At 39.4% G+C, this 21628-nt stretch overlaps 1 long non-coding RNA gene across 1 annotated transcript; it reads right to left on the bottom strand.

The window, feature by feature from the left end:
- Positions 1-7196: 7196 nt before the first annotated feature.
- Positions 7197-20516, bottom strand: LOC129644974 (uncharacterized). Its single transcript, XR_008711095.1, has 3 exons — positions 20402-20516; positions 17200-17316; positions 7197-7678 (listed from the first exon to the last, which is right to left on the bottom strand). It is a non-coding gene; the product is annotated as an uncharacterized LOC129644974 (long non-coding RNA).
- Positions 20517-21628: the final 1112 nt, after the last annotated feature.

Here is a 21628-nt window from a genome sequence, read left to right as displayed (position 1 = left end):
CTGTATTAACTGTTGAAGTTCTTAGATTCACTATCTTATACATTTTTCTCAATGTTCATTCATTGAACCAAAGTAGAAATGTAAAACTTTTGGGGGGAAGCTTAGTAATCTTTTCTTATATTTTCATCATCCTCAACTGTCTTGAACACAAACTGAATATTTACTAAATAATGCTTTGTGGTCCTTCGAGTCAAATTGCTAAAACTTGATATGCTGAGAAATTTGACTAAAGGAAGCTCCAAGCCAAGGGGAAGAAATACTTCAAGAATGAGCTGGTATGTCTTCAGCTTGAAAAATATGTAAATATGAACTTCTTTGACCTCTTCATGAAATAGATGTTTTTCTTTGAAAAAGAACTATTCATACAATTACTTACACCATAAACAAATCTCTTTAATTCCATCTTTGCTAGTCATGTGGTGGTGGTGGTTTAGTCACTAGGTTGCATCTGACTCTTTGAGACCCCATGGACTATAGCCCTCCATGCTGCTCTGTGCATGAATTCTCTAGGTAAGAATACTGGAGTGGGTTGCCATTTCCTTCTCCATTGCTAGTCATACAAGCGCTATTTTCCATTCCCACCTCTAATATTACCAGACCATGACATGCAGCATGCAGTCTTACAACACTGAAAAGGTATTTAAAAGCCCCACAGAAAAAGATCTGATAATCAAAAAGTGAGCAGTCCTTGCAGAATATTCTGATGATAAAAAATAATGCCCAATTCATAGCCTCTTTTGGGACTTAATGTCCAAAGTTTATGCAGTTTATAACATTCTAAGTCTATAAATGAGAAAATTGAGATCCCAAGGCATTATCCTGTTGGCCTAAAGTTTTAATGGCAAAAACCACTGATTTATATCAACAAACATTTACTGAACATCTGTTCTATACCTGCTAGACATGTTTTGGGATAAAGAAACACAGTTCCTGCTCCTACTTTCCCCGCCCTACCCAAGTGGTTCAGAGTCCAGTAGGGATGACTATCTAGGAAGCAGACATACAAACTGATAAGCATCTTTAAAATATATATATGTGTGTGTATATATATATAAGTGAAGTGAAGTCACTCAGTCGTATCCAACTCTTTGTGACCCCATGGACTGTAGCCTACCGGGCTCCTCTGTCCATGGAATTTTCCAGGCAAGAGTACTGGAGTCGGTTGCCATTTCCTTCTCCAGAGGATCTTCCCGACCCAGGGCTCGAACCCAGGTCTCCCGCATTGGAGGCAGATGCTTTACTGTCTGAGCCACAAGGGAAGTGTATATATATATATATGTATACACACACACACACACACACATTTAACCGCATCCGGTTTTAGTTGCAGGACACTGGATCTTCACTGGGTCTTAGTTCCTGGACCAGCAATTGAACCCATGTTCCCTGCACTGCAAGGTGGATTCTTAACCACTGGACCACCAAGGAAGTGCTGCGTGATAGACATCTTGAAGTAGGAAACCACAAAGTGAACCCCAAGACCCAAACAGCAAGAAATCAGATAACACTTTCTGAATGGGGTAGACTGTGAACTGGTTCTTAAAGCAAAAGGACTGGATCTTTCTGCATTCACATTAGACTACATCAACTGTTAAAATATTTGGAATCTGAGTTTTGTTTTTGTCAGTGAATGATTGTTTCTCTGGGTTAGAACATGGTGCTAAAAGAGTGAAAGCCACCAAGAGAAGGAAACCCCAACCAGCCTGTAGGTCTCACACCGACCACAAGGGGGAGTAGATTAGAGATGACTGGATTTGGGCAAATCACTCCTCACTCTTCCTAAAAAACTATGAGCTAGGAGGTTACATGGGCAGAACCTTCCTAATAAGTGATGGCTTTGTTTCCTGACATTCATTTTATCAGTCTGTGTTCTTTTCACTTTTCACAATCACTTTGACATAATAGGAAATCTTCAGGAAAGAATATGTAAAACACAAATTCACTTATTTGAGCATTTATTGAGCTCCTGTTATTTGCAATGTAGATATTAAATATTTTAAGCATACTTTCAAACCTTTTTAAAGAGATCTTGGTCTCTGGGGTTTTCTCATTTTTTTGTCTATCTAGCCCCTAACTCAAAGGCATTCCTAGACTAGAAAGATTGTTACACAAATAACTCCAGGATGATACTATGGAAATTACACTTGCTCTACAGATAAGAGTGGATCAACGTACAGAAGATGGAGCCCCATTGACTGGAGGAGACCAATAGACTAAGCATTGATGAAAGACAATAAGAAGAGGGGCTGTAGAACACCCTCGGAACAGCTATAAGTGACACAAGTTACCAAAAGTGGGATTTCTGGATATTTTAAATTTGTGTGTAGTGCCAGAGTGTGTAGAGTTGGAGAGTGGCATTGGAAGTTCATTTATTCTATTTATGGAGGAACTCCTCATGGAGGCTGTGGGCTCTTTTCTGTCCTCCAGACTTTAAACAACAGGTTATCCTCTCAACCTCTGAAAGAGAGACCTAATTTCTGACCAAAATTTAGGATCTATGGTCCGACAAATCAATGAGGAAAATGTGTTGAAGATTTTAAATAGAGATTGTCACAGAAAAGCCAAGGCGTATGGGTGCAATGGCCAGCAAACCTTTATGGGCTTCTTGAGGGGTGGAAAAATCATGCCTCATGGACAAGGAAGTCCTTTGCCCTAAAGATAAATGTGGTAAACAGCAAATTATGAATCAAAACCGGGTCACATCAGACCTACTTCAAACTCATTCCTTGTCAGCTGCATGAATTAGGCTCAACCAAGTCAAGTAATTTTCCACTGTCAATGGATCCCAAATTAAAACAATGTCACAAAGACTTAGCAAAGAGTACTGGTTGCTGGAAAATGTAGAAGTTGCTTTTGTTTGTTTTTCTCTAATCCATCCCAGTCTACAAATATTTATATTTTCATCAGCATTTACTAGAGGAACTATTTACCAGATATTTCCAGCTCTCCACAATCTGACATGTGGTCATGTTGTGTGTTTTCCATCCTTTTTGGTTGGCTCAGGCCATGTGAATGTTTCTGACAGAGAAATTGAAAAAAATGAAATAAATCAGAGCATTTAATTGCTGTTTTGAGAGTCCTCAGCACACTCTTCTGTCTGGCACGGAGGTCAGCTATGTTCAATACGGTAGCTGCTCTATCAGCCAAGGTCCATGAAGGAAGAAAAAAATTTAACCTTCTTCTCATGGTCTACAGCCAGACCTAATTTCCCTTCAAGACACATTCCCACAGCCTGGTGTTTTCAATGACTGCTGTTAGTTTTCCTATATTACCCCAAAACTGAGCAGTCTCTTCACCTCACTTCTCTCCCTTAAAAGCACAGGCTGTCATCTCCAAAGATCAAATCTGTTTATGTCTTCGGTTGATTTCTTGGAAGAGGCTTTACCTATATGGGAGATATTTTTCCTTTTCTTTGGTCTACAGCACTGACTAGATGTCAAAACAGAAGCTGGACTAGACAGTAAAATGACAGCCAGTGGGGGTGGCATGGAAGGATCACCAAAAGCCTGTAAATACTCCTTTGGCCCTGAATTCTCAAGAAAAAAGTGGAGAATTATAATCACTAAAATTTAGTAAGGACTTACCATGTGTCAGGCATTGTTCTAAGTGCCTTTCATTTAATCCTCACAACAACTGTAAGAATAGGTGTATTATTACCGATTTAGCAGCTGGGTATCAACAAGGCACAGAGAAGTTGGATAACACACAAGATCACCCAGACAGCAGAAGAGTGTGACAGGATTTCATCCAAGACAGCCTCGCTCCACAGTGCATGGTTTTGACCATCCCTCTACAATCACCTCAACCCTGAATATTCACTGGAAGGACTGATGCTGAAGCTAAAACTCCAATACTTTGGCCATCCGATGCGAAGAGCCGACTCACTGGAAAAGACCCTGATGCTGCGAAGGATTGAAAGCACGAGGAGATGGGGATGACAGAGGATGAGATGGTTGGATGGCATCACCAACTCAATAGACATGGGTTGAGCAGACTCAGGGAGATGGCAAAGGACAGGGAAACCTGGCATGCTGCAGTCCACTGGGTCTCAAAGAAGTGGATGTGACTGAGCGACTAAACAACTACCTGCACTCACCTGATGGTGCAGACGGTAAAGAATCTGCCTGCAGTGTGGGAGACCTGGGTTCAATCCCTGGGTCAGGAAGATCCCCTGGAGAAGAGAATGGCTACCCACTCCAGTACTCTTGCCTGGAGAATTCCATGGACAGGGGAGTCTGCAGGGCTAGAGTCCATGGGGTCACAAAGAATCAGACACAACTGGGTGACTAACACTTTCACTACACTCACCATTTCCTTAGGAATTGGGCAGGAGATGGGGAAAATGCCATTCATATTTTGGTATAACATTATTAAGCTTGAAAATGTATTGGGTTTCAAGAGAGGCCGTGTTCTAATCCCTTTGAGAATGACTTCAATTCCATTTACTTATCTCACAGTTTTGGAAATTGCAGCTTTTGTTTTACTTAACTGTGTTTTTGCCTTGTCCCTATACCAAGATTTTAACCTGTTGAAGACAGTCCTTTGAAACTCTCTAGTGCCTAGAACAGTGCCCCTGGTATAGTCCAGGGATTAGTTGCTAATTTGAATTTCTATGGGCAGGATTCTGGGGATCCCAGGTGGCACTAGTGGTAAAGAACCTGCCTGCCAATGCAGGAGACATGAGAGGAGTGGGTTTGATCCCTGGGTGGGGAAGATCCCCTGGAGGAGGGCATGGCAACTCACTTCAGTATTCTTGCTTGGAAAATCTCATGGACAGAGGAGCTTAGGGGCCACAGTCTGTGGGGTTGCAAAGGGCCAGACATGATTGAGCAACTTAGCACACAAGCACGAGCAGGATTCTATTTCAGCTTCCTCCTCTCCCTCCCATCCTGCTTAGGACTCTTTTTTTTATTTATTTGACTGCACTGGGTCTTAGTTGAGACATGCAGGATCTAGTTCCTTGACCAGGGATCAAACCCAGGCCCCTGCACTGGGAGGATAGAGTCTTAATCACTAAATTCCCCAGGGAAGTCCCCTTAATCTTTTTTTTTTCCTTTCTTTTTAAAGCTTCATTTAGAGCAGTTTAGTTTTATAGCCAGATTGAGAAAAAGGTACAAAGATTTCCCATATACTCCCTCCTCCCACACATGCATAACCTCCCCCATTATCAAAATGTACAGTATCACTCACCAGAATGATATGGTACATTTACTGTATCATCCAAAGTCCATTGTTTACATTAGGGTTCACTCTTGATATTGTACTCCTTTGGTTTTAGACAAAAGTATAGTGACATATGCATCATTAAAATATTATACAGAGTATTTTCACTGCCCTAAAATTCCTCTGTGCTCTGCTTATTTATCTCTCCCCATCATTCCTCCCAACAACAAAACATCCCCACCCCATCCCTGACAACCACTGATCTTTCTATTGTCTCCAAAATTTTGTCTTTTCCAGAATGTCATACAGTTGGCATCAAAAGTCTGTAGCCTTTATAGATTGGCTTTTTTCACTTAATAACATGCACTTAAGTTTCCTCCATGTCTTTTCATGGCTTAATAACTCATTTCTTTTTAGTGCCGAATAATATTGTATTGTATGGATGTACCACAGTTTTTTTGTTTGTTTGTTTTTTTATCCATTCACTTACTGAAGGACGTCTTACTTGCTTCCAAGATTTGGCAATTGTGAATAAAGCTTCTTTAAACATTCTTCTGCAGGTTTCCATGCAGACAAAAATTTTCAGCTCCTTTGGATAGATACTTAGGACTGTGACTGCTGGATCATATGGTAAGACTACGTTTAGTTTTTTAGGAAACCACCAAACTGTCTTCCAAAGTGGCATTTTGCACTCCTACCCACAATGTATGAGGAGTTCCTGTTTCTTCGTATTTTCACTAGTGTTTTAGCTATTTTCCTAAGTATGTAGTGGTATCTCGTTTTTATTTGTATTTACTTGATGACATACGATATGCAGTATCTTTTCATATTATTTTTTGCCACCTACACATCTTCTTGGGTGAGATATCTGTTAAGGTCTTTGGCTCATCTTAAAATTTAGTTATTTTCTTGTTTTTGGGTTTTGTGTTCTCTGAATATTTTGGATAACAGTTATCAGATGGTCTTTTGTAAATATTTTCTCCCAGTCAATGACTTGTCCTTCTATTCTCCTAATGGTATCTTTTGAAGAATAGACGTTTTTAATTTTAATTTAGTCTAGCTTATCAACTATTTCTTTCCTGAGTCTCATCTTCCATGTTTTATCTAAAAGTTCACTGTCAAGCCCAAGGTCATCTAGGTTTTCTCCCACTTTCTTCTAGGAGTTTTATAGCTTAGCATTTTACATTTAGATCAATAATCCATCTTGAGTTAATTTTTGTGAGGGATGTAGGGCTGTGTCTAGATTCGTGTTTTGCATCTAGTTATTCCAGCATCATTTGTTGAAAACACTATCTCTGTTCCATTATATAGCCTTTGCTTCTTTGTCAAAAATTAGTTGACTATATTTGTGTGGATCACCTTCTGGGCTTTTAATTCTGTTCCACTGTTCGATTTGTCTAGACTTTCTCTAATATCACACTGTTATGATTACTATAGCTTTACAATAAGTCTTGAAGTTTAGTGGTATCAGTCCTCCAACTTTGTTCTTCAACTTCAGCATTGTCTTGGCTATAGACATTGGCTCTTCATATATACTTTAAAATAAGTTTGGTGATGCACATAAAATAACTTGCTGGGATTTTGATTAGGGTATGGGGCTCTTTTTAATTCATCCTCTAACTTCTTGGGTAGGGGGACTTCGGGATTTGTAAACATATTTTAGAGAGATCCTGTCTTCTCCTTTCTCCTCCTCTTTGTCCTTTCTTTCTCTTGTGAAGCTTTTAGTAAGACCAAGAAGAGGGTAGGATCAACAGGACAGTAAAAACAGTTTATGTCTGCCTTAAAATTTTAGCTGTTTTCTTGGGATAGAATGTGGAGGCAACTGCGATAGAATGAAAAGAGAAATGATCTAGGAGTGAGGACACAGGCTGGAATCTGGCTTTGCTGCTAAATATCTTGCTGTGTACAAGTCATTTGCTCAATCTCTCCATCTGTAGGATATAATAACAGCTAATATTTGTTAAGCATCTATTCTGATTTCTGATACTGTCCTAAGCAGTGTAAATGAAAGAGGACAAATAGATCAGCGTTTTTCAAATTTTACTTTTATTCAAGGGAACCCTTTCTTAAAATAAAGTCTCACAGGACTCAGCAATACATAGAACAGATAAAAGGGGAGCACCTATTTTATTCATAAGTTGAGAAGTGTAACATTTCCCAATGAGACAATGTAAAAGACCACAATCTGTGACCACCATTGCATCCAACTCTGGTCTATAATATATTTGAATAGAGTGCATTTTCTTAGTTTTAAAATAACAAAAACTAAATTCACTCAAATTCTTGTGGATCCCTGAAAGCAGTTTTGTGGGATCTTTGGCTTTCACAGAGCACAGTTTAGGAGCCACCGGATGAGTTTATCTCTGAAGTCCCTTCTGAATCTCATGTTCTTTCTACTTCTGATTTTGGCTCACGTGGCAAAAACTGCAGCCAAGAATACACACAGGCCAGTCACTTTTCTCCACATGAAGGAAGATGCCTCCTTTTCTCTTTTCCCATTGACCAATGCCCAATGCTAAAAAAAAAAAAAAAAAAAACATCACTAAGACTTTTTGTTCAGTTGCTAAGTTGTGTCTGACTCTTTGCGACCCCATGGACTCCAGCACTCCAGGTTTCCCTGTCCTTCACTATCTCCCAGAGTTTCCTCAAACTCATGTCCATTGAGTCGGTAATGCTATCTAAGCATCTCGTCCTCTGCCCTCTTCTGCTTTTGCCTTCAGTCTTTCCCAGCATCAGGGTCCTTTCCAGTGAGTCAGCTTGCCCCTTCCACAAGTGCTGGTGATGAGTAGTGGTGCTTATAGCTGTGACAGTCGGCCCTGCTTTGGGTTTCAGCGTGGAGTCCCTGTGTGTAAATCCAGGTGTTTTCAGAGGCATCAATTCAAGCTGTTAAACTTTTAGATGCCATCAGACCTGAAATTCAGGAAAGAGGCAGTCCGAAATAATACCACATAGTGAATGTCAACAATGTTGCTAGGATGGAAAGAGGAATTCCCATCCCATTATTTGCCTGTGGGATCCTGGCTGCTGCTGCTGCTAAGTCGCTTCAGTCGTGTCCAACTCTGTGCGACCCCATAGACGGCAGCCCACCAGGCTGCCCTGTCCCTGGGACTCTCCAGGCAAGAACACTGGAGTGAGTTGCCATTTCCTTCTCCAATGCATGAAAGTGAAAAGTGAAAGTGAAGTCGCTCAGTCGTGTCTGACTCTTAGCGGCCCCATGGACTGCAGCCCACCAGGCTCCTCCGTCCATGGGGTTTTCCAGGCAAGAGTACTGGAGTGGGGTGCCATTGCCTTCTCTGGGGATCCTGGCTAGTTGGTTTATATTTGGGGGCCTAGTTTCTTGAACCAGAGATCAACTCTATGCCCTTTCCAGCCAAATCCTTTATTCTCCAAGCTGTTAACATGCTTCTGTGATCAGCTGCACTGCCTTGTGTCTTCATTGCTGCTCAGTAATCAGAAGCGCTAGTTTCATGGACAAGTATCCTGTGTATACAAAGGGCCTCACAGTCAGAGGGCCCTGTGCTTGGGTAATGCTAAGCCGTTAAAATCTTGAAATTCTTAATATTTTATGTTTCAACTTGTGTTTTGTAAGGCAAGACACATGATCACCATTGTTCCTTGCCACCCTGTTAGCATAACCTTCAAGATGTCCACTGGCACAGAATTCCCGTGAACCAACAATGCGTGGAAGTTCAGTTAAGACCCAATGCAAGTGCAAAGTGTGTTATGTCTCTGACTGAGGAAGCAGGGGTGCTCACAGCTCTGAGAAACCAAGCTTTCTATTCAAACCAGAACTTGCTTTAAATATAGAAAGAAAGCTATGACATTCTAAAGCACATAATCAAGGAATACTAACATATTTTTCGTTACTCATTTTATTTCTCTGTATTAGCTAACCACTTATGCCGAAAATGATGACAAAGAAGGAAAGGGGAAGATAGGAAACCCATTTAGGTCTTTTTTTTTTTTTCAGTCCTTCCTTGCTCATCAGTAAAGCGGATGGCAAAGAGCATCGGTAGAATGTGTATCAAGAAGTGAAATAAAAGCCGTTGAATTAATTTTGTAAAGCTTTCCCACTATTCTGTCAAGAGCAAAATACATATGCAGCCACAAGCTATGAAAAACAAATTGGATAATTTTGGTAATTCCACATATCAGTGAAGTGTTCTTATATTTGCATTTAAAGCTGGCATTGCATGATATAAAATCAATGTTAAAATTCATCATAACATTTTAATTTTTCTTTACTTAGAACAACATTAAATAGCGAATGATATGAAATATGTGGTCTAAAGTTAATAAAATATGTATAAGATCTCTGTGAGGAAAACTATGAAACCCCAATAAAAGAAGTCAAAGTAAGTATAAATAAAAGAAGAAATATTCCATGTTCATGGATAAGATTTGAGAAAGCATATTCTTTTCAATAAATGGTAGTAGAACAAGTGGACATCTACATGCAATTTTAAAAAAATAATAATCTTAATAATCTAGGGCTTCCCTGATGGCTCTGTGGTAAAGAACTTTCCTGACAATGCAGAAACCTCAGGTTAGGTTAGATCCCTGGTCTGGGAAGATCCTACATGCAGTGGGACAAGTAAGCAAAGGCACCACAACTACTGAAGCCCAAGAGCCTAGAGCCCGTGCTCCACAGTAAGAGAAGCCCCTGCAATGAGAAGCTGGAAAACTGCAGCTAGAAGGTAACCCCCACTCACTGAAACCAGAGAAAACCTGCACTAGAAGATCCAGTACAGCCTAAATAAATAATAAATCAATCTTTACTTTAAAAAATTCAAAATAATTTAGACCCTGGTCTTATATCTTTCATGAAAATTAATTGTAAAAACCTATATGTAAAATACAAAACTACCAAAATTCTAGAAGATAACATGATATATAGTAAAAAAAAAAAATCATGTATTAGAAGATAATATAGTAAAAAAAAAATAGGCATATGGAAAAATCTCTCCTAGATTATCCTTTCTTTTTGCACTGCTACCACAATTCACTTCACTTTTGACCCTAGATGTGTGGGTTTTCCACACATCAAGGAATTCTCCCAGAATTGCTTGGGCATCTTACAATTTAATTCAATTATGACATTGTCTATCTGGAGATCACATCATATCTCACAGATTAAGGGTTCAGCCCTACAAGACTGCCCTTCCCCCCAAGCAGACATCAGTTGAAATTCTCAAGTACTTCTGACTGATCTGCTATAAATCTACATTCTCACAACCTCTTATTTGGGTTCAATAATTTGCTAGAATGGCTCACAGAACTCAGGAAGACACTTACATTTACTGGTTTATTATTAAAGGATACAGATGGAATAGATTCATAGGGCATGGTATGGGGAAGAGTCCTAATCATAAAAGCTTCTGTTCCAATAGAATTGGGGTAAGTGAAGTGAAAGTGAAGTCGCTCAGTCGTGTCCAACTCTTTGCGACCCCATGGGCCCCATGGACTGTAGCCTACCGGCTCCTCTGTCCATGGGATTTTCCAAGCAAGAATACTGGAGTAGGTTGCCATTTCCTTCTCCAGGAGATCTTCCCGACCCACGGATTGAACCCCAGTCTCCCGCATTGTTGGCAGACGCTTTACCATCTGAGCCACCAGAAAAGTCACCCTCTAGTAGGAAATAGCAACCCACTTCAGTATTCTTGCCTGGAAAAGTCCACAGACAGAGAAGCCTGGAAGACTGCAGTCTAAGGGGTCACAAAGAGTCAGGCATAAGTGAGCAACTGAGCATGCATACGCTCAACATTCTTCCAGCATACAGACGTGTTCACCCAACTCTACCTTTGGAATTCTTATGGAGGCTTCATCATGTAGGTATGAGTAATCACTAACTCAACTGTCAGTCCCTGTCCCCTTCCTAGAGCATGGGGGAAGGGGGTGGTGGTGAGGCTAAAAATCCTAATCATGGCTTGGTCTTTCTGATAACAGGCCTCTATCTTGAAGTTACCAGGAGTAAACCAAGAGTCACCTCATTAGAACAAAAGACACTCTGATCCCCCAGGAAATTTTAAGAGATTTAGGAGCTCCGTGTTAGAGGTCAAAGACTACGTATTAGAACTAATAGTAGAAATAGTAGACAAGAGAGCTCCTGGTGCTTTTATAACTTAGGAAATTACTACAGTTTTAGAAGTTCATTGCCAGGAACAGGGGCAGAAACCAATGTATTTATTTTTTTCTATTATTTCCCATTAGATGATCTTGGGCTTGGCAGTGAGTTTTTAAGAAACAATACCAAAACAAAATTCATGAAAAAATTAGTTGGAAAAAAAAATCATTAGATTTCATTAAAATCTCAAAGCTCTGCTCTATGAAAGATACCATCAAGAGAATGAAAAGACAAGTCACAGATTAGGAGAAAAATATTTGTAAAAGACATATCTGAGAAAGGACTTGTGTCCAACATATACAAAGAACTCTTAAAACTCAACAATAAGAATTGTTGATTAAAAAGTGGGTACAAGATCTAGACAGATACCTCACCAAAGAAGATATACAGATGCAAATAAGCATATGAAAAGATGCTCAACATCACATGTCATTGTATATGTGTGTATGTGTGCATTTAGTCACTAAGTTGTGCTCAATTCTTTGTAACCCCATGGACGATATCCCACCATGCTCCTCTGTCCATGGGATTTCCCAGGCAAGAATACTGGAGTGGGTTGCCATTTCCTTCTCCAGGGAATCTTCCTGACCCAGAGATCGATTGTTTTAACCTGTGCCTAAAACAACAGTGAGGTACCTCTACATACCTACTGAAAGGGCTAAAATCCAAAACATTAGCACATCAAATGCTGGCAAGGATGTAGAGCAACTCTCAACCCTTGCTGGTCAAAATGCAAAATGGTCCAGTCACTTTTGAAGACAGTTTGATGGTTTCTTACAAAGCTAAGCATAGTCTTAGATATGATCCAGCAATTGCACTTCTAGGTATTTATCCAATTGAGCTGAAAACTATGTCCACACACACAAAAACTACAAATGAATGTTTATAGCAATTCATAGTTTCCAAAAACTGGAAGAAACCAAGGTGTCCTTCCATAAGTGAATGGATAAACAAACTGTGGCATGCCCATACACTGGAATATTATTCAGCAATAAAAGGAAGTGAGATATCAAGCCATGAAGAGTCTTGGAGAGGAATCTGAAAAGCTTATTGCTAAGTAAAAGAAGGAAGACTGAACAAAAATTACATTTGTATGATTCCAGCTACAGGACATTCTGGAAAAGGCCAAACTAAGGAGACAGTAAAAAGGTCAAGTGGTTGTCAGGGATTTGGGGGAGCATGGGGGAGGAATGAATTGGTGGAGCACAGAGGAATTTTATGGCAGTGAAATTAGTCTTGAGAATATTGTATTGGTGGATACATAACTGTGCATCTGTTACAACCCATAGAAGTGTACAATGCTAAGAGTGAACCCTAATGCAAATTATCATCTTAGTTAATAATTGTGTATCACTATCAATAACAAATGTATCACACTAATGGAAATAAATACATTAATAAAAGAGGAAACTGGAGGGGGGGAGGGTATATGGGAACTCTGTAGTTCCTGCTGGGTTTTTCTATAAACCTGAAGTGCTCTAAAAACATAAAATCTACTAGATAAAAACAAGAACAATATCATGACTAGTCAAGAAAGAGAGGGAATGGAATAAAATAAACGTTTTATATTTTAACACCTTCAATGGTATTTTTCCTGCATTTTTAAAAAACGGACCCCACATTTTCACTTGGCCTTGGGGCCTGAAAATTATGTACCTGGGCCTGTTTATTACTTTGTATGAATAATAATAGCTAATGTTTATGGAGCACATACTATGCACCATGCTCTATACAAGGTTCTTTTCATATATTATTAAATTTTTACAACAACCCTATGAAGTAGATAGTATTTTCATGCCCGCATAGAAATAAGGAAATCAAGCTTGAAAAGTCCAGTGTCTTGATCAAAGTCATTTAGCTAGTAGGAGAAAGAGTCGGACTTGAATTAAGCCATCTGATTCCAGAGTCAGTCCCAGACCCCACCTACCAGCTAAAACACAGTGCCTGCCATCTTAGATTTCAAACTTTCTGAGCTACTTCTTTAGCTATGCCACTGACCACCAAATATAAACCTCACTGATTGCAGCGCTCAGGAATCTGCCAAGAGGACAGTCTTGCAATTTTAATCATCTCGGATGTAATGTGAATATTCCCAACCAGCAGATACTTTTAACAAAACCCCTCAAGTTCTTTGGATAATTCAAGCTGCGTAAGTGCACAAGAGTCTTGTCAACATCAAGGATGGTACTTCTTCAGAGACCGATTAATCACAAATAATTTAATTTTCCCTAAGAAAACATGCAATAGATACATGCTTTTATAAAACCAGCCTCGACAATTTGATGCTGCACTGAGAAGACACACAAGAAACAAACGTCAGGTCAAGAACAAGAAATCAAAATGAATCCTCTCAGTTTCTTTGCATAAGTGTTTTCTGCACTTATTCCTGCTCTTTTTGTTTTTAAACTTGCTCAGCACATAACTATGGGGTTAAGCAAATGAGAACTTGTCATCTGCATGAGTTTTGAAGCGCAGTTGTCTGCACAAAGTTCAGGTCTCTGACCATCTTGTTGGCCTCAGTTCTGGGGCACAGATGTGTGCCTCAACTTACCAGATCAACTCAGCTCTGCAGAAACTAACCTCTCTTATAGTAACCACTGATCTTAAAAGAAATCTGATAGGAACTGGTCTGCTGAAATGCGTTCTGTTCTTCTGATGGAAAATCACATCAAATTGAGTGGAGAAGGCTGTCATGGGAAACTTTGGGGTTTTGAAGTTGATGTGTTTTATCCTGCTGTGATAAATCCAGCTTTCATACATCTCCGTTCTTTGGTGCATGATGGAAGCATGGGGGATATGTTATGATAAAAATCCCAAATATTCCTTCCACCATCTGTTAATAGCATGTGCTTGTGGACATGCTGCCAGGAAATATCGAGAACAAAGGAATGAGAGACTCTCATTCCACAGAAATGAATCTCAGCCCCCACTGACGCTTGCTGGTTTGGTTACAGATGTGTCTGTGTCCTCAACGCCCAGCCCCACACAGCACAGAAGACCGCCTTGGGGAAGCCAGACCAAGCCAGGTCTGTTTTGAAGATGGGCTCAGTGAAAGGCAGTATTGACGTTTTTCTTGCAATGTCTCAAAAATACAATTAAAGCAGAGAGAAAGAACCAACTAGTTGCTGCTTCATATACCTATATGACTTGCTCACTGATAAAGTCATTAAAAAGAACCACAGTACTCTTAGGAAAAGGCATGCAAATGGCATGTTTTGAATCAAGATTTATAAGAAGATAAAAATGCACTGTTTAAAATATGTAGTCTGAAACCATCATATCTTATTACCTCAAGAAAATTTTTTCTTCCATATGATTTAGAATAACTGTAATAGACATAAAACCATCTGTAGAAATAACCAGTAACTTAATATAACTAATGTATATAGATAGATAACTAATAGATAATTAGAACCCACACTGAACAATTATTAGTATCAGACTAACTAAACTAATTAGTATCAGAGTTAACGACTAGTGAAAATTCTACTATATTTTTGAGATTCGTCTATTTTATAATGTGATCCTAGAAAAGATCTGGATTTTTAAGAGATGTGTCTGAAGTACTCAAGAAATTATTGAGTTCCAGGAAACTGATAGTATATATTAGAAAATGCCTGATTTACTCATTAGAACATGTAATCAGGGATCCTGGAGTGCAGACTACATGTAGAAATTCCTTGGTAGAAGTTAGAAATATATCTGTAAAAGCAGGAGCTCTGCATCTATGCATAAAATAAAACAAACTTGAAGTCTTATTTTTGTCCCCAAACATCCCTTTGATGATACTTCTGAGTTTTTTAATTAGGACAAAGCTTTCTTCGAGCATCATCACTAAATAACACTTTGCTATACTCCCCTTGCCCAAATTCGCTTCCCCTCCAGCAAGCTTTCCTTCTCCAGAGTCTCCTGGCACTGCCTTTCATTTGTCGGGTAAGCTGCATGCTGTACACACCGCCCCTCCACCCCCACCCTGCCGGCCATTTAACTCTATTGGCTGTCCTCAAGAGGAAGGTCTCACAGAAGTTTGTTTAGTTTATCTTTTAAGATTTATTTATTTAATTTCTTGGCTGTGATGTGTCTTCCTTGCTGCATGAGGGCTTTCTCTAGTTGCAGCAAGCAGGGGCTTCTCTCTAGTTGCACTGCACTGACTTTAGGCGAGTGGGCTTCAGTAGTTGAGGCTAGGCTCTAGAGTGCTGGCTCAGTAGTAGTTGTAGTACAGGGGCCTAGTTGCTCCGCGGCATATGGGATCTTCCCAGACCAGGGATCAAACCAGTGTCTCCTGCGTTGCAAGGTGGATTCTTAACCACTGAACACCAAGGAAGCCCAGAAGGTCTTGATTAGAATGAAACCCATGTATCATTTTCTAGTGTAACCTACATACTTTAGAGATGAAATTGATGCTCCCAAAGTTATATGATCATCACATGACTTCTCAAGTTAGCTGCTGGAAAGAGAACTTCTGATTCTCATTATAGCATTCCTTCTACTATCAATATATTTGCTGCCTTTCCTTATCCATTTGTCTTTCTACTTCTCTACCCTTCCCATCCCCAACTCCTGACAGAACCCTTAGCCCCATCAAATTGGGATGATTAGTCTTCTTTTTTGTTTGTTTTTAATTTTTGAGCCTTGTCCCATGGCATATGGGATCTTAGTTCCCCAACCAGGGATCGAACCCATACCACCTACATTGGCAGGCAGATTCTCAACCCCTGGTTACTCTTCAATCCCATTCTCACAGGATTGAAAGGAGGTGGAAGGGAAAGCCCTCCCCTCCTACTCTTTCTTCCTGTATCTCTTCCCTCTGTCACCTCTGTAAATAAAATTTTAAAAGAGTTAATGCTTAAAGCACATCATTTTTAATGGACTTTTAAATTAAGAAGCAGTGGCACCCCACTCCAGTACTCTTGCCTGGAATATCCCATGGATGTAGGAGCCTGGTGGGCTGCAGTCCATGGGGTCGTTTAGAGTCGGAAACGACTGAGTGACTTCACTTTCACTTTTCCCTTTCCTGCATTGGAGAAGGAAATGGCAACCCACACCAGTGTTCTTGCCTGGAGAGTCCCAGGGACAGGGCAGCCTGGTGGGCTGCCGTCTATGGGGTCGCACAGAGTTGGACACGACTGAAGCGACTTAGCAGCAGTAGCAGCAGCACTTCATTTGCATAGAATAAAATACTTCAAAGGTACAATTATAATGAAGAAGACAAAAGCCACCTCTAAATCCACAATGGAAAGATAAGCCTGTGAAGATATTGATTTATTTTCTTTCTAATATTTTTTTCAATACATAGCTGTGTTTTAATATTCTTGAGACTATCTTAGAGATAAGATTTTAATTCCAACTTTTTTTTCTCATGTCACAAAGTAATTTAAAGCATAATTGTAATGAATGCTTGTATTTATTGTAAACTGTGTATTGAAAGGATTGCTGACTCCTGGTTAATCATTATAACAGACTCTGTCTTTGTGGAGTGCTGGTAAATTGGCTTTCCTGGGGAAAAGCCCTAATATTTAGCATTTGCCAATTTCCATGGTATAAATACTCTCCCTATAACTGATTTCAAGCTACTGAGATTTAACAAATGATTCCCCAAAATTTCTGAAATTTTAACAATAGCTCTTGCAAGCTGACATGAGCCAGCGGTCACACACCACAGACGGTGTGTCCTCTCTGCCCTCAAGACACCAGGTAGGATGACAAAGATGCCCTTAATAGGCAAGGAAATAGTCTTAAACCCATGATTGCCTTAGTTCTCTCCTTAGTGCTTTCATCTAGCTGCGTTCCCAGCTGATGGTCTTCACTGAGTGACCTGTCTCTACTAATGACCTCAGAAAAAGACTGGCAACCAGCATGGAATATCCTCCGTCCTTCCCTCCACATACCTTACCCTGGTCCCTCAAAATTACCTTCCCTAGGATTTGCTTCCTCTCTGCATTTCTTTTCAATCCTAATGGATTCCAGCTGTGTAACTTCTATTCAGGTGCCTTTTACATCTGTTTTAAACATGGGAGAACACAGTTACTCTGAAATTTAAAAAAACAACTGACATGTAAGTTTGTGGGTAGGTGGAATGAGCTTTCAATCAGCCTTTTTTTCCATCTGTCGACTGACTTATTCTTCAAAAAAAAAAAAATCTTAAGGCTGTGACATTAGGATCAAAGGTAGGGCTTTTCTGAAATTTTGAGCTTCAGAATAAATGTGCTGAGTCTGAATTTGGAACTTTCAGTATCCTCATATTGATATTACTCTTGGTCCTCTTCACTAACTAAAAAATTAAGTAAAATCTTCAAATTCTATCTGAATTCAACTTTTGTTTCCCCACAAAGCTTAAGTGCAGTGCTTACATGCAATAACATTGGTTAAACACTTGTTAAGTGTTTATTTGTTAATAAACATTTGTTAAATGAATGAAGACTGAGTTTGGGCATACAATGAATAGCAGTAGAGAGAAGGTCAAATATGACGGTGTTAACTGTGTCATAAATAAGTTTAGGAAGTGAAAGGACCCGGGTTAAAATCCCAGTTCCCTATTTACCAGCTGTGTGACCTTGAATGAGTCATTCCCTCTTGCTGAGCCTTTGTTTCCTCATTGTAAATATTAGGATAATACTTATTTTTATAGGGTAAGATTGTAAGGTGTTCTGATTATTTATTGCCATGTAACTGGCTACCAAAACTTAGTACTTTAAAAGAGGCATTTATTTTGCTTTCAATATTGTAGGTCAGGAATTTGGGGAGGGCACAGCTGGGCAATTTGTCTCTGTTTCGGCCACTGAGTTCTGGCATCCACTGAGTTGGCTGGGCTGAAGGTTGGAGATGCATGACGTAGGTATATACCTTCATGTGTATGAGTGCCTTAGTGTTTCCCAGCCTTTCCTTCTCTTCCTCTAGGGTGGGAGCTTGGCAAACTTTTCCTGTAAAGGGCCAGATATGAATATTTTAGGCTTTGAGGGTCTTATGCTCTCTGTCACAATTATTCGACCCTGCTGTTAGTGTGAAAACAGCCATAGACAATAATGTAAACAAATGGCTATTTCAATAAAACTTTATGATGTTGACATGTAAACTTCATATACTTTTCACATACTACAAAATGTTATTCTTCTTTTGATTTTCCCCCCTAACTGTTAAAAAGCATTAGAAACCATTCTTAGCTCACAGGCCCTACAATATGGGTAGTGGGCTAGATTTGGCCCGTGAGCCATAGATTGCTGACTGCCTACTTCAGGGCCTTTGCATACAGCTTGGGCTTGCAGCATGATGGTCATGCTTCATGTAATGGCTGGCTTCTAATAAGTGTTCTAGAGACAGGAAGTGGAGGCGGCTAGGCTCTTAAGGCCTGGGTCCTGAAACTGGCACAATGTCCCTTCTGCCATATGCTCTTGGTCAAAGCAATCACAGAGCCCACAGAGATCAAAGCGGGTGGAGAAATTAACTTCACTTGATAGGGAAGTAGCAAGGTCACAGTGCAGAGGAGCCAGTGGGGAAATAAAGAGATATTACTGTGGCTACAAATACAATCTACCACATGAGGATCAGGAATAATGTGCATAAAGTGAACTTAGTCGCTCAGTCATGTCCAACTCTTTGCGACCACATGGACTGTAGTCCAATGGGCTCCTCTGTCCATGGGGATTCTCCAGGCAAATACTGGAGTGGGTAGCCATGCCCTTCTCCAGGGGATCTTCCCAACCCATGGATCGAACCAAGGTCTCCTGCATACCCTGCAGATTCTTTACCATAAGAGCCACCAGGGAACCTTCTTCCTAACATTCACTCAGTGTATGATAACTCATGTTCCTATTAATAGTAACATTGTTAACTCTGAGAGGAGAGCAGTTAGCATTGAGATTCACACTTTGCTTCTTTTAGGAGAAATGTAGTGAAAATTATTCAAAATTAGGCTTTGAAGAACTCACTTATACTTTCCTCATCTGCAGTAATGGGATTTATAAGAGTACTTATATTTCAGAGTGGTTTTGGGAAGTTAGTGAAACATAATATGAAAAGTGCTTAGGTAGAACAGGCCTGGTATGAATGAAATAACTGTTATTATTATCGTTGTTGTTATTATTTTATGGTTTGAAAAAAGATTATTATTTTCAGTGATCTAAGCTTTTCTAGGACTTCTAAAACCTAGGCTCTAAAATGCAACAAGGTCCCAAATCACCTTGCTGACAACTTCAGAAATTGTTAACTGACACATTTGAGAAAAAGAGTTTAAAAACTGGTTTTGCACTGTTAAAAATTACACATATAAGAATATGATCATCACAGCTATATATACCCATTCATGTACACATTGTCATCAGATTTTGAGATAAATTTTCCATTTGCTTCACATTTTTAAACAACTAATGAACATGTTTGAGATGCATTTTACAGAAATAAAGTGCTCAGCAACTTTGAAATATTGGTATTGATCACAGTAGTAGCAATGGCAAGGAAAGAGAAACAACAAAAAAGAAAAGAAATTGATTTTGAGTGGTAAATAGGGTGCAAACTGAAACCTTTGGGGTTCTGTTAGTTGGTATTGCTTTCAGTTGATGAGTTTCTAAATTAAGACAGCAACTGGATAAAGGGATCAGGACATGAGTGAGAGGTCTAAACAACTGCAAATAAACTAGATTCCCAAGTAATAAATCTTGAATCTTGCTGTTTGATCACCCTTATCAGGCAGAAGCCTGAGAAAATAGAAGAGCTCTCCGTTCTACCCTGAAGGTCAAGGACGCACTTGGCATCATCAGCTCCACATTCCTGAGGGGACGACCCTCTACGGAGAATGCAAAATATGGCTCCTTGATCTAGACCAAACCGTGGCTTTCATCGGGGAGGGAGGGACTGAATTTCCACTGGACCATGGCAAGGCAGCCTGCAGCAGCCTATGACTTAGACTTTGACGCTATTCAGCCATTCAACATCTCCAATGAGAAAATAACCCTGATATATTGTTAAGTGAGAAACATAAGTGCAAAGCTATGGGTATGATGTATACAGTTTTCATCAAGCCATACACAATAAATAGACATGAAAAAAAAACATCACAAGGCCTCACCAAACAGGACAGAGACTGTCTCTCTATGACAGGATTTAGAATGACTTATCTACCTGCTTCCTTTGAGTTTTTCTTTGTTTTCCATGCTTTCTGCTGTACGTGCAACTTCTAAGAGAGAAAACTTATTTTAAAATACAACTAGAAGAGAAAGAAGTAAAACCAACAGGCAAGTGATGTTGAGAGTAAATAAGACAATCTGTCTGACAGTACTTGCTGAACAAATCAATGCCATATCTCAATACAAAATATCTCAATTCAATCACAACACTATGTTAAAGATTTAATTAAAATTTGTATGTGAGTAAGGCTCAGTTAAGAGGTATTATAAATACTGTGTAGATGTTAGGTATTTAAATAAATAATCAAAACTTATCAAGAAAATGCATATGAAATTACAGTTTCCAACATAGCCATTTATAGCAAATTTGACCCTGGTGACTTACACCACTTAAAGATCTTCAGAAAAAAAATACCATCTTGTTGGAAACCGTGACATCATCACATCTGAATCACAGGTCTATTAAAGAGACTCCGGTTAGAGTACAGTTCGGGCCAGGAACAGGAGATTAGACCAACAATATGCATGTTATCCCTTCGAGGACAAAAAAAAAAAAAAAAAATATCACTGGAGGATTGAATTTCTTTGCTTCCCTTAGATTATGCTGGCATCACAAAATCCTCCTTTCACAAAATAGTTGCTCCGTCTTTTATTTCTTTATCACTTTCTACTTGGTTCATGGTATTGTTCACTAAACATGTGTGCAGTAAAGAGGGCCAAAGTCTTGTTACAGGCAGTGAATGTACTAAAAGCAATCCCAAGGTTCATATTGTAGAAACACTACTTTCAATTAGAGTTGTGCCAACACACAGCACACTTCAATTACTATTCAACTGATACAATTATCCCTGTTGATAAGAACTAATCTTCATTTCCTTACCCTTGTTCTGAGGTTGCTTAGTCACTGACCAGTCATCAGTCACAGACTACACAAGTCAAAAGGAAAAAACAACTGCTGGTGCGTGCTATAAGTTCTTTTAACAATACCTGTGTGGTATTTTCATTCTGTCCCCTTCACCTTTCAGAAACTCCTCCTTTTTCCAACCATGAAAAAGAGAAAGTCTTTTAGTTTAGCCTTATTTTCCCTGACTTGATGAGAAAAAGAGCTGTTTTGCATCTAATCATTCTATATGTCAGTTTGGGAATATTGATTCTCAGAAAGCACGATTTTGCTCTTTGATTTTGTTTGAATCTCCTGTGCTACCTTGCCTGTATAGTTTAC

Source organism: Bubalus kerabau, chromosome 2, assembly GCF_029407905.1.
Source record: "Bubalus kerabau isolate K-KA32 ecotype Philippines breed swamp buffalo chromosome 2, PCC_UOA_SB_1v2, whole genome shotgun sequence".
In the NCBI taxonomy this organism is placed as follows: domain Eukaryota; kingdom Metazoa; phylum Chordata; class Mammalia; order Artiodactyla; family Bovidae; genus Bubalus; species Bubalus kerabau.
Note: the sequence above shows the minus strand (reverse complement) of the source record. Positions and strands in the feature narration are given on the sequence as shown.